The following is a 19,861-nucleotide window of genomic DNA, read 5'->3' on the forward strand; positions in this document are numbered from 1 at the left end:
GAGGAAGGTAAGCTCCTTTACTACATGAGACAGCCTGTTCACATTCAAGGAAGTAACATTGAATGAAGGTAAAAAGGGTCGTAACTGGGATGAGAAGTTCAGTCAAAGCTAGATGATGCTTGCTAGGCAGAACTGCTATCTCTTTACTGTGTAACTCACAAAAAATCAGGTGCAACATAGTACCCCTTTACTGTAAGGAATTGATTCTGTGAGGCACAAATCACAGTTACATCCTCTGTCTCAGGAAAGTAAAAGTACTGTTTCGCATGAATATGAGCATGGAAAACTGACTTCAACTGAATGGGTTGGAAGGTGCAACGTTGCAGAGCAGAGGAAGTATTTGTGTCCAACAAGGCCCTCTTACACTCCTCTACCTTTAATGGTACGAAGACAAAATGGAAAGCAGGACATACATGGAGATCAAGAAATGAGGCCTTACACTTCTCAAATTCATCCACAGTCGTTTCTGCTACATATTTCTTGTCATCTGAGACAACTAGCACCTCTGGACCCTCTTCAATAATAACAAGTGTATTATTAGCAGTAGCAAAAGGGAAGGAAATGAACCGCCATGCCTGGTATGTTACAGCATTCCTCATAGGTACCAATATCAGGATGCCTTCATGGGTCAACTGGGTCTCTAACAATGGGTAATAATATTCCAGTTGACTCGGATCAAAGAGTGGCATAAGTCCATGCTTCCACATAGCTATATCAAGTGGAATGGTTATTATATTAGTAGGCAGCAATAAAGCATTAACCCTGTTCAAACTTGCATCGATTAAGCCGTCCACCATATTGGCTGCTAGCTTCTCCAAAGCAGTGGTTGACTCGTCGAGAGCATGTAAGTACTCAGCGAATAACACCAAGTTAGCTAGGGTTGGTAGGTAAATTTGGATGTTGTTCACAAGCTCTACTAGATGGTTGGTAGTCCTAATTATCTCGTTAGCTTTGTTAGTGAACTCATCTAACTGTTTATACACATGCATGATTAATCTATTATTGGCTTTAGCGGCCAGTGTCAAGTCATGCATCTGTCTACCCAATTGCACTACATCCTTATCTAATGCCGTACCAAAGAGTTGTTGAGACAGGATTCCTAGAAAATCCACAAGTCCTCTCTTAGTACGTGCATGGACATGCTTGGAAAGATCAGAGTGTACGTTAGGTAAAGCAATATGCAAGTTAGTGAGCCTGTCGGTGAGCCTGTCTATATGCCTAGTCTGAAGCTCAACAATTCCATGCAAGGTTCGTTCCAAAGCTTCAGTGTCAGAGTTCGTCAATCGTTGGTTTCGATTAAACATCTTTCCCACTTCCAATAGTTGCTGTCTGAGATTCGACAAGCCCTTGGAGACCTCCTTGACAATATCTGGCGTTTGGAGATAGCCTTCCATTGGATAGTAGATGCATACTGCATCTTCCACTACTACGACTTCTCCAAGTGGGCTTTTCAGTGCTCCTGGCATTAACGCAGTCGTGTCCGTGTCCGACGTCTTTCCATAGGTCCACCCCAAGCAACGCACGAGGAGTATGAGCCACAGCCACATTTTTTTTCTGCAAGAGAAGATACTCCCTTAATCACTCTTGTTGTGGGATCATAGCTTGCTGCGATACTCTTGGTTAGGGACAGGTACGGACGACGACATAGACTGCGACGAAGACAGAGGGGACAACACATCAGGCGCAGGGTTAGTTAGGCCTAGCTCTTGACGTACTATTTTGATCCTATCAGCATGTACTACCTCCTGAGTTCCATTAGCTTCATCCTTTATTCTATAAGTATTTCCACGTACTCGTTCCACAACGGTATATGGTCCGCGGAACATAGGTCTGAGCTTGGAAATTCTCTCAGGGTTGTGGATCATGACCCTCTGGCCTGCCTGTAACGTCATTTCTTGACTACCTTTGTGTTGTTTCGCCATCATCTCTGCTCTTGAGGCTTTTAATCTTTTCCGTACTTCACTGTGTATACGTTAGAATTTCAACAACTGTACCTTTGCGTAGTCTTCTTCGTTGTATACTGGAGTAGGAGGTCCAGCCAACAAATCGTAGGGTAACACTTTCTCTTCTCCATAAAGGATATAATGAGGAGACTTCCCAGTTGATGAATTTTCTGAGGAGTTGATGGTCGCCGCTACATGTGGTAACCAGTCTTCCCAGTTATCCTCCTGATTTGAGGTTATTCCTGGTCTCAAGACTTCCAGTATCTTCCTGTTTGTTCTCTCCACCAGGCCATTGCTCTTAGGACTGTAAGGCGTTACAAAAACTTGCTTTACTTCATACATACGACAGATTTCTTGTAACACTTGGTTACGAAATTCACTGCCATTATCGCTGAGCAATACCTTAGGTGTAGAGTATGGACAAATCACTGAAGTCACAAAAGCGTGCGCCACCTCCTCTGAAGTTTTCGTCTGTAAAGGTGCTAAAACAGTGAATCGTGAGAAATGGTCCACTGCCACCAGTACATAACTTGAACCTTGACGACTTCTCAGCAACGCTAAGAGATCAATGGAGACTGTATCCCAGGGTTTTTCCGGTAGAGGATACTCTAAGATGGGAGTCAGAAGTCCCATCGTTCCTCGTACTTCCACGCATTTGATGCATTGACTGACGTGGGCTTCTATGTCCTTCCTCATGGTCGGCCAATAGTATTTCTTTCTCGCCTCACGTATGCATCTATCGCGACCGGGATGACCCGCTTGAGGTACGTCATGAACTAACTGTAGCACGGCTTGCTGTAAGGTAGCAGGAACAACCAACTGATATGCAGTGTCCTTCCCTGGGGGTTGCTTATACAAAAGACCCTGTTGAAGATGGAAGTGAGTCATTGGTACTGGGAGTTCAGGTAGACAAGTCTCTGTCGCCAGACTCCAAGGCGTAGATGACTTGAGACCACATCGCATCATTACGTTGTTCCGCTTTTACCGTGTCTGAGGAATACTCAGCAAGAGCAACATCCTCGGCTATGGTAGCAGCAATGTTTCTGCTCAACGCGTCGGCTACAACATTTTGACGGCCTGGTAAATATCTGACCTCTGGATCAAACTCCATTACCTTGCCAAACCAACGCGCAACCTTACCATGCAAGTTTTTTCCTTTAAACAAGTCGCGTATGGGTGCATGGTCAGTTAAAACAATTATCCGGTAGCCAAAGATAATATCCCGGAAATGTCCTAACGCTCAAACGACTGCTAATGTCTCCAAATGTGTCGTCGAATAGTTCTTCTCTGTGGGTCTTAATGCCCTACTAGCATACGCTATGGTATGTGTCTTTCCTTGCTCATCCTTCTGCTGTAACACCGCTCCCAGACCCAGACCTGAGGCGTCCGTGCACAGATAGAAAGGTTGAGTATAATCAGGAAACGCTAATACGGGTGCTTCTGACATGGCTTGCTTGAGCTCGTTGAAGCTTTTCTCTTCTGAGGGTCCCCATTTCCATGCAGCGTCCTTCTTAAGCAGCGTTGTTAAAGGTGATGCTATGATGGCATACCTGTGGACAAAACTCCTATAAAAGCCAGTGAGGCCTAGGAACGATCTTGTCTGATCCTTGTTCTGTGGTGTAGGAAAATTTAACATTGGCCTTACCTTGTCCGGCACAGTCTTGATGCCCTTACCATCAACTAGGTGTCCTAAAAATCTAATACTGGATTTCAGAAATTCACACTTAGATAGCTTAATTTTCAGACCTGCGGATCTCAAGGTTTCCATCACTCGATTTAACTTGTTAAAATGACTGTTAACATTGTTACTCACGATGATTAGGTCATCTAGATACGCTATGACGTCTTGCCCTAACATCTCGCCAAACAATTGGTTTATCATCCACTGAAATGTTAAAGGAGCATTACTCAGTCCAAAAGGCATCCGGAGAAATTCAAAGTGCCCACGTTGAGTGCTAAAAGCAGTAATGGGACGCGACTCTTCGGTCAGCTCCACCTGCCAATACCCTGACGCTATATCCAGACAAGTAAACACAGTATTTCCCTTACCTAATGATTGAAGTAAGTCTCGCAGATGCGGAATCGGGTAACGATCCGGTACTGTTACCTTGTTCATTTACTGAAAATCCACAACAGGTCTCACACCACCGTCCTTCTTAGGCACTAGAAAGAGTGGTGCATTCCAAGGCGAGGAGGAAGGCTGGATAACGTCATCACGAAGCATCCTTTCAACTTCCTCATCCACTGCTTCCCTTTGGCTGTGCGGTAGACGGTATGCGGGCACATAAACTGGATTTGTACCAGGGCACAAACCAATATGATGCTTCACCCTATCCGTCCTACCCAGCGCTTCTCCTGGAAGTGCTACTACGTCGGAAAATTCTCTAAGGAGGGCTAGGAGTCGTGTTTTATGGTCTACATTATCCGTGACCTTCACGTATTGCTCCAGCTGTTTTTCCTTAGCCAGACGTACGGGTTCCGACTGAGTCCTTGCTTGAGATGTAACTACAGGAGAGATCACCGGCACGTCGTCGACTTCCTTTATGGGGGCACCATAGCACATCAAGTCGCCTATATAACAACCATCTCTGAGCTTAACTGCGCCACCACTCATATTTGCGATGAAGAAGGGCGTCTTCTGGCCTTGGCCAACGCTAGTCAGCGTCGATTCCAGTGACAATGCCTTATGTTTCACAGTCTCAGTTAAGCATGCTACATCAGTTCCCACTGACACGTCAGGTACTCGGACAGGAATTTTACAGACAGTTCGACTGGGTAAGTGGTGATTACCACTCACTATAGCCCCGACTTTCTTCCAGTCCATACCCTCCGCTTCGTGTGCATCCGGGGACTCCCTTGACGCTTCACTTGTCGGGGTCACAACTGGTTGGACGGCTCCTGATTGGATGCCAGTTCCAGTTTGTGTCGCTGAGGGATTAAGGCCTACAAACTCTTTCTCATTAAAGGAAATGGAATGTCTTTGAGGGTGTATTACTATATCATACTCCTCCATGGTCTCAAAGCCTAACAGCCCATCAGCTGGCAGAGGAAAATCCTCAACCACATAAAACGTAGCACGTAACACAGGAGATCATTTATCTGCCCTCAATGTCAACGGCACCTGGCTTACAATCTTCATTCTACTCCCTGTCACACCTGTCAACATTACATCAGGTGGTGATAATGTCCAGTTTGTTAGAGGCATTTCACTTTTAAGTCTTTCCAACGCTTTACTAGAAATAATGTTTGTACATGCCCCTGTATCTACGATCAGGGACACTTGACCTTTCCCTATGATCCAAGGAATAGATAATAAGTCCACCTCAGTAATAGCTGCCACACACGCATCGGTGGATTGTACTATTTTAATTACTTTGGTGTGTGGCCACGAGCTTCCCCCGAACTAGCTTGGTTTCCTAGTTTCTTCCTGTTTTCAATGACAAGGGGGCAGTAGTCTGTTTCATGAAGACAATGCCCATGTATGGCGCACCACCTTGTCCCATTTGACTTCGTGGCCTTGGTCGGGTTTTGTTGTGGAGAACTAGTACTGGGTTGTTTGTTACTCACCTGCTTCCCAGAACCAGACTCAGACGTGGCAGTCGAGTTGGCCTTGGCTGCATGGCGTGCCGCCTTTTTAGCATGCCAACATTTTTTGTCTGTATGTCCAGCCTTTTTACACACTGTACAATACTTCCCAGGAGGTTTCTCTGTGTGAATGGCTAGGACACTACTACCCTCTCCTTCAGCCTTTGCCATTAGCTTAAAGCTCATATCAGGCAAGGATGTTTCGGGAGGTCTTTTTCGGCTGCCTAAGTACATGAGCTCGAGTAGCAGAGTTCAAACAAGCTAGAAACTGTAAATATTCAAGTAACTGCGCGACTCTTTCAAAAGTCATTCCCAAAGTCAAGTCTCCCCAGCACGATTTCGGTAAGGCTTTGCTAGCCTCTACATAACACGTGCCTGCCTTCGCCAATGCTTGATTCACTAAACAGTTAGGGTACTGCTGAGCCCTGTTTACATACCTGAACACCCAAGCATCTGGCACATAGCAATCACTTGCAAAAATGTGGGTTAGGGCTTCCTTAAACCTTTCATAATTCTGAGCAGTAGGCCCAGAGTAAAACAAGGATGCCTCCATCATTTCAGAAGCATGAGAATTTGATTTGATATTTGCTTTCACATGCCAAATCTTCTCCGCATCACTAGCAAGCTGTAGCCTATGTATTTGGGCTTCACAGTCCCTCAAAAACTTGTGAATATCATAATTGTCTTCCCCAGTAACCTGTAAACTTGGTTGTGCTGTGGGAAGTACTTTGATGCAGTCTGTATTTGAAGGTGCCTGAGTAACAATAGGCCCTTGATACTGTCTGACTGGCGCAACAGGAGGTAAAGTCTGTGGGATACTAGCAGTAGTCAAATTAGTGGGTGCCATATTAGTCTGCCACAAAGGAGGAGGGTTAGTCTGACCTTGCACGCCCATATTGTTAGTCATGCCCCAGGTATTTGGATAAGGGCCCTGGGTTTGCATGCCAATATTAGTATTCATGCCCCATTGATTAGGATTCTGGGTTTGCATGCCAATATTAGTATTCATGCCCCATGCATTTGAATAAGGAACAGAAAATAAATTCTGTCCAAAACCTTGTGGTGTACTGAAAACATCAGAAGTATGCACAGGTATGTGAGTGGTTGTAGTACTATCACTAATGACTGGATTTTGCATATCCTGAATGACCAAAGGTTCTGTTGTTGTCTCAACTTCCACAGTCTCCTCTCTAGGATTACCCTCATTAGCAAGACTAGTGGCCATTTTGGATCTAACTGATTGCTCTGGGACTGTTGAATAAGTATGACCAGAACGCAAATGCAAAACGTTCAAATCCTCATCCTGTCCTTCAGAAATATCCTCATCACCTTGATCCTCAATATGTCCACTCATTTTATATGTCTGAGCACTATTATTTGATGTTTCAACCCACTCATAAAATTCTGAGTCTAGTGGGATTGCCTGATCTCTGTTTCCCCTAATTCTACGTCCCCACTTTTTCACTGTATCCATCCAACCTTGTCAGTAATATTCCCCTCCCAGTGACAGGAAGATAAACTGACATAAAAAAAGGATATTTATGGTAAGTGACAAAGGGACACATAAAATATAGAAAGTATATTTATTTCAAGGGAATTCTGAGAAACCTTTATTTCCACTCATCAACTAACTAACGTGTGTTGATTTAAGTGTGTGTGTGTGTGTGGATTACTATGCATGGACACTACCTAGATATGAAAGTCCAGGATGATGTTCCACATTCCACGTTCCACACTCCACCAGACTCCTCCAACCATACGCAGCAGCCCGCTTGCTGTGGGAGTTAGCAAGCGACTGGTTCGCCCTGCACCACGCCAGGCAGATGCCACAGTCGCTCCACACACAATCGTGGCACCTCTCGGCCGCTCTCGGCTTCCCCCTCGGCTCGCTTTGGCCGTCCGCGCCTCTGGAGTTGCTAGAAGTCGCTAGTTGACCCACTCCTCACCGCACTGGCTTGAACTCCCCTTATCTCGCCTCTTGCACACGAGAGCGAGATTCTTGCCAGTTTGCGTTTGAAGATGGAGATATCTTGCACACCACAGGGCGAGATAACTGCCAGTTTGTGCATAAGATAGAAATCTCGCACTGGCAGAATAATGGGAGGAATTAATATGCACCACTCCAGTTTATCTGCTCCACTTAACTCACTGGTAATTAGTCCCCTTACAACAGTAGAGTAAGATTTTCTCTTTCACCTTCAGGAACGAGCGATTGCAAGGGTTACTGGTTCACAGCATAAATCCCTTTAGCACGTATCGTATCCCAGCACTGAGCACCAATTTAATGTATCGGTACACAGCTAGCACTAAATATCGTGCCACCGCTAGTACCAATAAAATAATGTGTTCTGCTGTATAGTATAACTAGACCACCGTGTTGGATCGACGACACTGTCTGTAGTACACGTCAGCTACTCGCCGTCACTGCCCGACACTTCCCACCAAAGGTCCTCTGCCACGAGAAGGTGGAAGCTGGTCTGTTATTAAGTGGTAGCATAAGGTGACAGAAATGAGCAGATTAAATCTCTCTTTATTGGGTACAGAATAATATAACTGCGACCCGAGAGATATGTAAGAGTGATACCACCTCCCTTTAAAACTGTACAACGGCTTCTGACGCTGTACGCTCACCGAGCTGACTAGGGCGCGGTGCTGAGGTCAGCTAAAAAGTGAGGTGCCGTGCATTTACATATACTCTGGGCTTATGCAAAAAGTAGAGATAAATGACAACTCTACTAGCACATTATACACCTCTATTAAATGGTATTAAGTACATTCACATATACCAACATAATAAATGGTTCCTCAGGACTTTACACTTACGCACTATTCAGATATCTTTTCACTTCTCCTAACCTTCATTTTATAATTGAAACAGGGTGGCACTTATGGTCTGCCATCCACCTTCTTCTATACCACAGCTAACAGCGAAATGATATTTGGTTGTTCATCATTCACACTTCATAACACACTGTTAATTATGACTAAACTGCTTTAAAAATTATTATGTACAATGTGTGATACTACAACTTCATATGGAAAAAGATGTTGACACCAGAACACGTATCCGATAGAGTCATCCCGAAAGCTGCCACGTTAAAAAGGGGTGCCAAATCCATGATCATGCACTCCTCCTCACAACATTCATCCAGCCAGCTCGATCTCTTGTCAGTTCCCTAGCCTCACCGACTTCCAAACCTCTCTTCCTCACACACTCATCCACCATTTTCTCCACCTTCTATTTGGCCTACCTCGCCTCCTCCCTCCTTCAAATTCGCTCAGATATACCCTTTTCACCAATCTATTGTCTTCCTTTCTCTCCACATGATCATACCATCTCAGTACAGTCTCTTTGATTCTGGTGTCCACCGACTTCCTCACTCCACATCTTTCATTAATCACATTATTTCGTATCCTATCCACCCTCTGTACTCCACATACTTTCCTCAGCAGTCCCATCTCCACTGCTCTTACTCTTGACTTTTCATTTTCTTGCCACACCATAGTCTCACATCCATATGTTAAAATTGGCACTAACACTCCTTCATGTAAGCCTCGTGCAGCTGCAACACTCAAGCCTCTGTTTCGTATCAAGGCCTTCATTGCACCAGCTCTACTTTCCACTTCTTTTGCACATTTTCCTCTCTTTTCTATCATTGTACCCAGGTATTTGAACTCTCTCACCAATTGGAATAAAATAAGATACAAAGGAAAAAAGAAAAACTCAATGAAAAGAAGAAAGAAGTAAAGTAGAAAACGAACCAAAAGTAGTAAGGAAAACAAATGAAAGGAGAAAGAAAAAGGACATGAGAAAGATGGAGCCGTAAAAGAGATTCTTAATTATTAGGATGGAGTTCCAGACACCTGTGCAGTATTTTTGTGTGCCAGGCCACCACACCTTATTTGATATTGGCTATTACTTCCCTTGATCAGTTATTGCTGCAGTATGTAATGAAAAAAAAAAAAGGGAGGGAGAAAAATACTAATATGGAGGAAGATAAGGGGGAAAAATAAATAAAGAAAATGAAAGGTAAAAGAAGGAAATGGGAAAGGAACCGACAAAATGGGGAAGAAAGGCAGAGAATGAAGGACTCTGAAGAAATGAGATAATAAGGAGAACGATAGAAAAACAAACCATGAAATGAAGGGAAATAAAAAAAGATGGGGAGAAAAAAACGAAAATAAAGCATACACAATAAACATGTTAAGTCGGTACAGGTGTAGTGGAGTTCCAGTCCGCCCCACCTTACTTCACCTTGTCTCTTGTTGCTTATGCTGTTAGTGGTAAGAGCAAAAACGAAAGAAAAAGAGCAATGAAGAAAAGACTGAAAAAGAAAAAAAAGTGAGGGGATTAAAACATTAAAAAAAAAAAGGAGATGCAAGAAGCATCCCCCCAAAACATGCAATATGATTACGAAAGAGAAAGGAAAGAGTACGAATATTGAAAATGAAAAGAAAAAATAGTGAGAAATAAGAATGAGGGAAAGAAAATGGAAAGCAGAGAAAAAGAAAAAGAATATAAAGGAAAGGAAGAAGGAAATAAAGAAAAGGAGGCAGAGACGAGTCTTAGGTGAAGGTTTGAACTCAGTCTAGGTGTAGTAGAGTCCCAGGCCGCTGCACCTTACTTCATCTCGCCTCCTACCTTCCTTATAGCTTGTGATGCTGTAATATAGTGGTGGCCGTGATCTAACGTACCTAATGACGGTAAAATTGATGCTGATGGCGATGGTGATCATGATAATGATGGTGATGTAGATGTCGGTTACCAATTATGAGTATAATGTTAAATGAATTAATTAAGATAGTGATGACTTGCCGTAAGTGCTTGCGACAGATTAAAAGCATCTAGTTGCCCAAGTGCCAGGGGGTTATCTCACCCTCTTGAGGCCCACAGTGGGGGTGGAGGGACTTTGGTGACAAGATTGTGACAATGTGAAGTAACTTTTGCCTGGTTGTGGCGTAGTGGATTGTTGCCTGGCTCTCACCTGAGAGTCCCGGGTTCGATTTCCGGCGTAATGGTAATATATGGGATGATAATGATGAATATGACGATCAGTGTGTATGCAGTAGGTTACTATGATATTGCTGGATATGATGATGGCAATTTTGATATAGGTTACAAATGACAAGTCTACTGATAATTGTATGATGATGTTGATGGTGGTGGTGGTGGAGGTTATATGCAGTAGCTTACCATAATGATGATAAAGATTACTTCATCTCCTCTCCAAGCTGTTGGTAGCTTGTGATGTTATAATATAATGCAGAAAAAAGGATGAAGCAAGAAGAAAAAGAAAAAGAACATTACGATAACTGCATAATGGGGAAAAATTATATCTATTGTAACACGCCTCAGTCCCGTAAAGGGTGACACAAACAAATCGCCTCCATGTCGCCCTGTCCATTGCCACTTCACTGCCCTACTCCCAGCTCATCCCCCCCTCCCCTCTCTTGTACCTCTCTACTCCATCCCTCCATCTCATCCTCAGCCTCCCTCTCCCTCTCTCTCCCTCAACCTCACTCACATACACTCTCCTCGTTAGTCTCTCGCTCTCTCTTCTCTCCACATGGCCAAACCACCACAATGTATTTCTCTTAACACTTTCTATCACATCCACGATATCACTACAACCCTCCTTCACTTCCTCATTTGCCAGTCTGTCTCTCCATGTAACTCCACATGCTCCTCTCAAATACCTCAGTTCCACTGCTCTCACTCTTGACTTGTGTCCTCCCAACAAGGTCCAAGCTTCACTTCCATACGTTAGAGTTGGTATCACACTACTGTCATGCAATGACCTTTTTACTTCCATGCTCACTTCCCTGTTCCGTAACACTACATTCAAAGAACCAGCAACTTTTCTTCCATGTTGTACCCCCTACGCACTTCACCCTCTAAACTTCCATCCTTATTCATCACACTACCTAAGTACTTAAACGCACTCACATTTTCCACTTCCTCCTCATCCATCCTCACTGTACATTCAGTGGCTTCATTTCTCTCAAAGACCATAACACTAAATCTAACTTTCTTCAAAATCAAGCATCAAAACTACATAACAACCCTAATAACAGTAGAATATTTTAGTCAACTCTTAATTCTTTCAATAATAACTTTAACAAGCCATCATCCGTTCCCTCACTGAAATCTTCAGACGGCAACATTACAAATGACCCACGTGCGAAAGCACACATTTTTGCCAGTACATTTACCAAAAAATTCTACCATTGACGATGCCAGCCAGAACTTCCCAGTACTAGAACTTAACTCTCCCGAAATTGTTCCACTTAAAATACAGACAAGATAAGTAAAATCTATCCTAGACAATTTATCTACCAACAATGCTCCAGACCCAGTTGGAATTCCGCCAGTTGTTTTGAAAAGTGTTCCCCAGAACTTGCCTCTGTTCTAGCTAAATTATTCAGACTATGCATACGTACTTCTTCATTCCCAAATTCATGGAAAGAAGCCAATATCCACCCAATTCCGAAGAAAGGAAGTTCCTCTGACCCCTCTGATTACATACCAATAGCAGTCACATCTTCTCTTGGTAAAGTATTTGAAACTGTATTTAATAAGCACATTGTTAAACATCTTGAATCCAACAACTTAGTTAGTGATATACAATATGGTTTTCGCCACGAAAGATCCACCATTGACATACTCAGTCTCCTGACTCATACTATCCATCAATCAATTGACCTACATGAGAAACTCATGCAGTAGCCCTTGATATTTCTAAAGCTTTCGATAGAGTATGGTACCGTTCCCTGCTGTCCAAACTTCCTTGCTATGGACTAACGTCTTTTGTTCCTTTGATTTCTTCATATCTTAGTGACAGGAAAATAAGAGTAAAAGTAGATGATGTATACTACAAATTCCACTCAATTAACGCCGGCGTGCTGTAGGGATCAGTTCTGGCACCAACCCTGTTCCTGGTTCATATTAATGATCTCTTATCTGTCACCCACAATCCCATCCACTCATATGCAGATGACCCAACACTACATAGTTCATTCATACTCAGACACCCATTTACAAAGTCCAATATCTCTACCTCTCAACTCAGTACAGCCATGTCCATAAATGAAGACCTATCTGCGATCAGTGAATGGGGACAAAACAACCTTGTCTCATTTATTGCTAGTAAAACTAAATATATACAATTTACTAATTGACAGATATTGCCAGATTCGTATATTACCTTCAGTGCTACTAATATTCCGATCTCCAAAAGTATTGAAATTCTCGGCGTCTCACTTACCAATGCCCTCAGCTGGACCTCTCATGTTAGATCACTTGCTAAAACTGCCTCAAAGAAACTTGGATTAATGTACAGAGTCCGTAACTTCTTCACTGACGAGCAGTTAGCTGTAATTTATAAGAGTCATGTGCGGTTTCAGCTTGAATATTGCTCACCTTTGTGGAATGGATGTGGACAGGTTGCATTAAAACAATTAGACAAAATTCAGAACAAGGCTGTTAGAATTATTAACAACCCTGCCATTACAAATAAACTACCTTCTCTACAAGTAAGAAGGAATGTTGCCTCCCGTGCATTATTTTACAGATATTTTTATGGCAAATGCTCAGACGAAGTTGCGTCCATGGTGCCTCCTCTCCATGCCTTCCCTCGTGCTACACGGGCATCCGGTAGCGCTCGTGACTGGAGTGTGACTCAGCCATATTGCAGAACTTCTGCCTATCAGAATTCTTTCATTCCCCGTACTGCATCTCTTTGGAACTCACTTCCCCAGAGTTGTTTCCCTCCAGACTTCAACCTACAGCTGTTCAAGTCTAACTGTTACAGATATTTTATGAACAGAGGACAGCAGTATTCTGGTGTATGGATTTTTTTCTTCTTTTTATTCATTTGTTTTACCATCCTCTGTTCTGTTATTAAAAAAAAAAAATAACCACTCTTCCATACATTCATTTTTAGATTCCGTTTCTTACACACACTCCTAGACTCATTCACCAAGCCTTGCAGTTCCTATTCGTCTTCACTTAATAATACAGTATCATCTGCAAACAACAGTACATGGAGTTTCCAGACACTACCCGCTATTATTCGGGTCGCTCCAACATCCACTGCCGTATCTTGTATCTCATTTATAACCCAATCCATATACAGATTTAACAACCATGGGGACATGACACATCCCTGCTTCAATCCAAGATAGAAAAAGTAACTATGTTTCCTATTCACACTCTCTGTAGCCTTAGTACCCTCTTACATACTCTTCACGGCATTCAACAACTTCCCATTTACTCCACGTATCCTTAAACCTTTCTACATTCCATGTCTATCCACCCTGTCATATTCTTTTTCCCAAATCCATGAAGGCCGCATACAACTTCTTTCCCTTCACTAGAAACTTTTCCACTAAAGACCTAAGAATGAATATCTGATCTACACAACCTCTTCCCTTCCTAAAACCTTCTTGTTCTTCTCTAACTAATTCCTTTGTTTTTTATCTAACTCTGTCAATAAGTATCCTACGATATACTTTTCCTATAATGATAAGTAGACAAATGCCCTTATGGTTACCACACACTTCTTTTCTCCCCTTTCCTTTGTACAGGAGAAAAATTATACCTGACTTCCAATCCTCCGGGAATGCACATCTTCCACATTCATTCTATCACAATATCTCCCTCATGTTTCAGCATTTCACCACACATTCCATCAATTCCTGGGACTTTCCCCAATTTGACTTTCATCATTGCTTCCACTACCTCCATCCTACTAATTCCTTCCTCTCTTCTCACCTCCCCCCTTCTCCCATCCATTCCCCAGCCACTTATACTCGCTTTACTTACATTCTCTATGTTCAACAATTCCTGAAAGTGTTCTCTCCATCTGCTCACTTTTTCTCCCTTCTCCACTATCAACCTGCCATTTTTATCTTTCACTCCCCCACTTATTTTATCATCACGTCAAACTCTCTTTATATCTTTCCAGAACATTTTCTTACAGTCCCTCTACTTTACAGTCAAATTCCTTCCAATTTCCTCATCCACTCTTTTCTTACTCTCTCATACTAGTCATTTCACCTCTTTCTTCCTCTCCACATATAACTCTCTCTTCTGTCTCTCGACTTCCTCCACGCCCCTGTTCCTCATCCACTCACTATATGCTTGCTTCTTCTGCGCCATATCCTGTCTCACCTCTTCATTCCACCATGCTGTTCCTTGTACTCCCTTTCGTCTTCGCTTCACCCCACACACCACCTCACATGCTACACAGATTTCTTCTGTGAATATCTTGGACACACCTTCCATGTCCCCTATCCGCTCCAAATCATATTTACCCAATTCCTCCTCCACTTCTCTCTTATATTCTTCCTTTTGTCCATCCTCTTTCAATCTTTCTATCCTCCTTTTATGGTGTACTTCCACCCGTCCTTCCCATCTCCTTCTCCTCCATTTCATTTCAATCTTGACTTTCACCATCACCAAGTGGTGGTCAGTAAGTCAACTCCCCCAACCTCTGTATGCTCTTGCATCCATTACACACCTTCTCATGCTATCATCCACACACACATAATCAATCATTGCCTTCCGTTCATTCAGTTCACCACCCTTCCTTTCTCATCACTCGCCACGTATACCTGTGGATCATTTTGTCTAAAGAAGGTATTGGCTATCATTAATCCCCTTCCTGCACAAATGTCCACTAGAGCACTGCCATTCTCATCCACAGCTGCAGGCACACCCCACTCACCAACTACCCCATGCACCTTCACATTCCCTACCTTTCCAATCATATCTCCAATCAAAAACAGTCTCTCATTCCTTTCTGACCTTTCCATGCACATCTCCACATTTGTTCCGAATTCTGTTTTCACTCACTTAGGACGATCTTGCGTTAATGAATACACACACATAACTGCCCACATTTGTAGTCCGGCTTTCAATCTTACCCACACTTGAGCCGACGGATCAATACTCTTTTATAATCTCCTTCCATTTCATGCACACAATAATACAAATTCCTTCTTTTGCCCTCCCATTCTCACCTACTTCCGAGCATATACCCCATCCATACTACCATTCTCTCACAGTCTCACCTCTCCATTTTGTCTCCGTTATTCCACATACATCCACTTTTGCATCCTCAAGCACCTAGACAGTCTCTCTTTCACCTCATCATTCGAACCTCTTACGTTCCATGTCGCAATCTGCACCATGTTCTTTGTTCGGCCCTCAGTCGTCACCTGTTTGTCAGTCCTGGTCCGAGACTTCTTGTTCTTATTTTTAGTTGTTTTTCGTGGAGGGGCACTAACCCTCTGCCAACCCACTTGTTGTCACGTAGGGAACTTGTGTTGGTTGGTTATAAGGTTACCACGCAGCTTTATAAATGATTTCCTGGTTTACAGGAAATCATTTGGTTTGCCATTCAATGTAGAGCTACCCTAAAATAGAGTACCGCTGCACTAAGTGGGTGGATGATGGGCTCCTCCACCTACTTAGGTATATCGCACTTTTTTCTATAATCTTACTTCATGAAATGAATGCCTGTCCAAACATTCATAAAAACAGCTTTTCACTACACCGATATTTTCCTTACTGTTCTATGTCACTTGTTTTTCTATGTTCTGTATAGTGCAAAGGCTCAGGCTGGGGCAATGTGGGTGCTGGTAAGAAGGTGATGATGCATGAACACAGCAGAGGCGCTGTGATGGAGGCTGGGGGGTCATAATGTGGTGTTTATGTTGCACGTGACTTCTGGACATTCGCCTATTGTCCACAGAGCCTGACGCCTCAGAAGACTTTCCTAAGGGCTCAGAAGGGTGGGGGAAATTCTCTATCTCTGGGGGACCATCAGGGTCACTCTGGAGTGGTGGTAAGGAGCTATGAGCGGAGGCACAAGAGGGCGTGGTAATTTCCTTGGCAATTTCCCTACTTAGAATTTGTCTACCCACTTAACAATGGCACTACTGTCACTTTCTTTTTTTAAGTAACAGAACAGAGGAAGGAAAAACAAATGAATACAAAAATAATCCATACACCAGATTACTGGTGTCCTCCATTCATGAAATGTCTGTAACAGTTGGACCTGAACAGCTGTAGGGTGAAGATGGGAGGGGAACAACTTTGAGGAAGCGAGTTCCAGAAAGATGCAGTTCAGGGAATGAGAGAATTCTGATAGGCCGAAGTTCTGCAATATGGCTGAGTGACGTTCCAGTCATGAGTGCTTGCAGTTCTCTCCTAGTCTCATTTTCACCCAACTTCTACCGTGCATGATTGGAAGTCCTGGCAGGGTTGGAGGTGGTGAGGGTCAGTTGGGGGCCAGCTAACTGCCAGCTGTAGCAAATGGATCAGGCAATGTGGAAGTGGAAATCATCATTCCTACCAATCCAGTTTCCCAAGGAAGACTGGCACTGTCACTCACTCATCCCCCTATATGCCTGCTTCACGCTCTGGACACCACGGAAAATGGGGCAAACACTGGAAGGAAAAGCAAAACATCTATGTCCATCATCCAAGACCCCCAAAGCACCCAATTTGGACGGCATTGTCCATCACCCGAGCTGTAGGGGTTAATGGCCACAGTGACAGCACAGGCAGAGAACCAGAAACAAGCACACAAGCATCTTGAGGCCAGGCTACCTTCACCAGAATACCTTCATGTGTCTTATATTGCATTTTCAGTTGAGCTTCAGAAGCCAGAATGGTTGTTGTGATATGATTGACCATAATGATACTGAAGGAACAACTTCTCAATTCCCTTACCAGCAGGTGGTCATGCACCATGGCTAAACACTGGAATCTGGGTCCTGATCACCTGCTCTGCAGACTGATATCGCTGTAGAGATGTCTGAATAAAAATTCCTTCTCCAGTCATCACTGAGCAAACCAAATAATGAACCAGACCATAAGAAGTCCACTCCGTCACCCCCCCCCCCACACACACAGACCTTCAGATGGTACACATTATGTTCACTCGCCTACAAGACAATGCTTGAAATTCTAATACTTTTCAAACTCATAATTTACTGTCATATATTAGTCAGATGTCACACTTGAGAATCAGGTGAAAATGAAATAAAAAGATGCCATATTAATTTTCAAGGTTCTTAGAGAGTTACTAATGAGTTACTTGAGAGGAGCATGTGGAGTGACGTGGAGGGACAGTTTGACGAATGAAGAAGTGAAGGAACGCTGTGGGGTGGATGTGGATGTGGTTGAGAAGATTGGGAGAAATACACTGAGGTGGTTTGGACATGTGAAGAGAATGGAGAATGAAAGACTGACTAAGAGGGTGTATGTAGGTGAGGTGGAGGGAGGGAGAGGGAGAGGTAGACCGAGGATGAGGTGGAGGGATGGAGTTGAGAGGTATATGGGGGAGGTGGGGGGTGAGTTGGGGGGAGGGTAGTCAAATGGTGGGTGACAGAGCGACTTGGAGGCGTTTTGTCTGCGGCCACCCTTTGCGGGATTAGGGCGTCGGGCTATAGATAGATAGATATATAGATAGACTAAGAGTTTCGAGAAGGTAAGCCTAGACCCAAACAAAGAGACGACTATGGGGTCACAAACCAAATATGAGTGTGGCACCAGGCAGCACGAGAGCCACCTGGGGGACAATTTGAGGCCACCACTTGGAAAATGCTGTACCAACGAAGTTTACACTGTCTACACTTGTACCACTGTGATTCTCGCTCTCTTGTGGCTGGTGTGTGTGTGTGTGTGTGTGTGTGTGTGTGTGTGTGTGTGTGTCACGAATTCGCGACACTGTATGATTATTGGGGTCTACGAATGCTAGTGGAAATCTCAGTGAACTTTGCTCAATTACTTACTAACCGTCCCGCATCTGCACTTCGACTGGATTATCCAAGACATATCATTGTTTCGGAAGTGACTGTTTATAAGCACAGACACTGGCGTACCATTGGGCAAAATAATAGTATATATCGTTCGCCCTGCCCCTGTAACCGCTGGAAGAGGAAGCTCCGCCCTCTTCCCACGATCATGCCCCGCATCCCGTCACTCCCGTGTAACCATTGGCAATCGGAGACTGGCAGCCCCGCGAGACGGACGTAGGGCAGAGCAGTGCAATGCAGAGTGATCAGCAACGGCCACCCTGGTGTCTTGGGCAGCGGATCACCCAGTCTTCTCGTAGTTCTGTGAATCCATACCTCTCCATTCACTGAGTCTAAGACTGGCAGCCCCAAGCGATGGACATTGGCAGGACAGTGTGATGCAGCAGCAATGAGCGGAGGCCACCCCCGGTGTCTTGGCAGTATCTTGGCTTCAGCAGATCACACAAGCTCCTCACAGTTCTGTGGCTATACCATTTAACAGCATTTTCTTTCCGTTTTCTAGAGTAACAGTGTTAGGTTACGTAGCCTGAGTGCGTAAGTGAGCGAATTTTCTTGCTTTAAGATCTCTTGTAACGTAAGCATTCGTTTTGTTGTAATTAAATAATTTACAGCTTTTCTTCTGAACTCGATTAAATGTAAAATCGTGTTTCATTTTTCCAAATTGTTCTTCCTTATTTACTTTCCTCCCAGCTTACACAAACTTCTCTTTATCATGACTGGTAGTTAAGTCATTTCTTTCATATTAGTTCATAATTAAACCGTTCGCACAAGCTAGGAGAGATGAAAGAAATTCCAGGGTGAATTATTATTTGTCAGAGGTAGGTTCTTTCTCTATAGGTCGACAGTGCTTACTAATTCAGCATCTGTGATTATTCCTTGTTGAGTACTGTTTGAAGAAAAAGTTGATACATTTCTCGTTTTCTGAGAATTGGCGACGTAAGCCAGAGTAAAGTAAAACCTAAAACTTTTATTCCATAATTAAAAACCTGTTTATCCCCCTTTTTGATAGTGCTTGTGTGTGTGTGTGTGTGTGTGTGTGTGTGTGTGTGTGTGTGTGTGTGTGTGTGTGTGTGTGTGTGTGTGTGTGTGTGTGTGTGTGTGTGTGTGTGTGTGTGTGTGTGTGTGTGTGTGAAACAGGCTGCAAATTCAAAAGTACAAAGGAAAGACAGCATAAACAGACCTAATGACCCTTTCGTGCCTGTGTGTACCAGAGTATAGTAAGAATATGATACCTTATTTTAGGAGCTGAAAACATATGTAAAATGATAAGTAGGGGGGAGGAGGGAAAAACGTTTAGAAAATTATATCAATTAATAACATAAGAGTCATTAAGGCAGCAGCGTCGAACTTTCATCCATAACCTCAGCTGTCCTGTCTGGTAAACTGGGACTAGGAGCTAATATACTTTGTTAACCAGTAAGGTAACGAAACAAGTAACAGGGGGAGAGGAGGATTAAGCTTTCATGCAATTCCGCAGCCTGACGGCGAGGCGACTCAAAGATTAT

This window comes from Coenobita brevimanus, chromosome 109 (assembly GCF_032717465.1).
Source record: "Coenobita brevimanus isolate Jiangsu-jjx chromosome 109, ASM3271746v2, whole genome shotgun sequence".
Classification (NCBI taxonomy): Eukaryota; Metazoa; Arthropoda; class Malacostraca; order Decapoda; family Coenobitidae; genus Coenobita; species Coenobita brevimanus.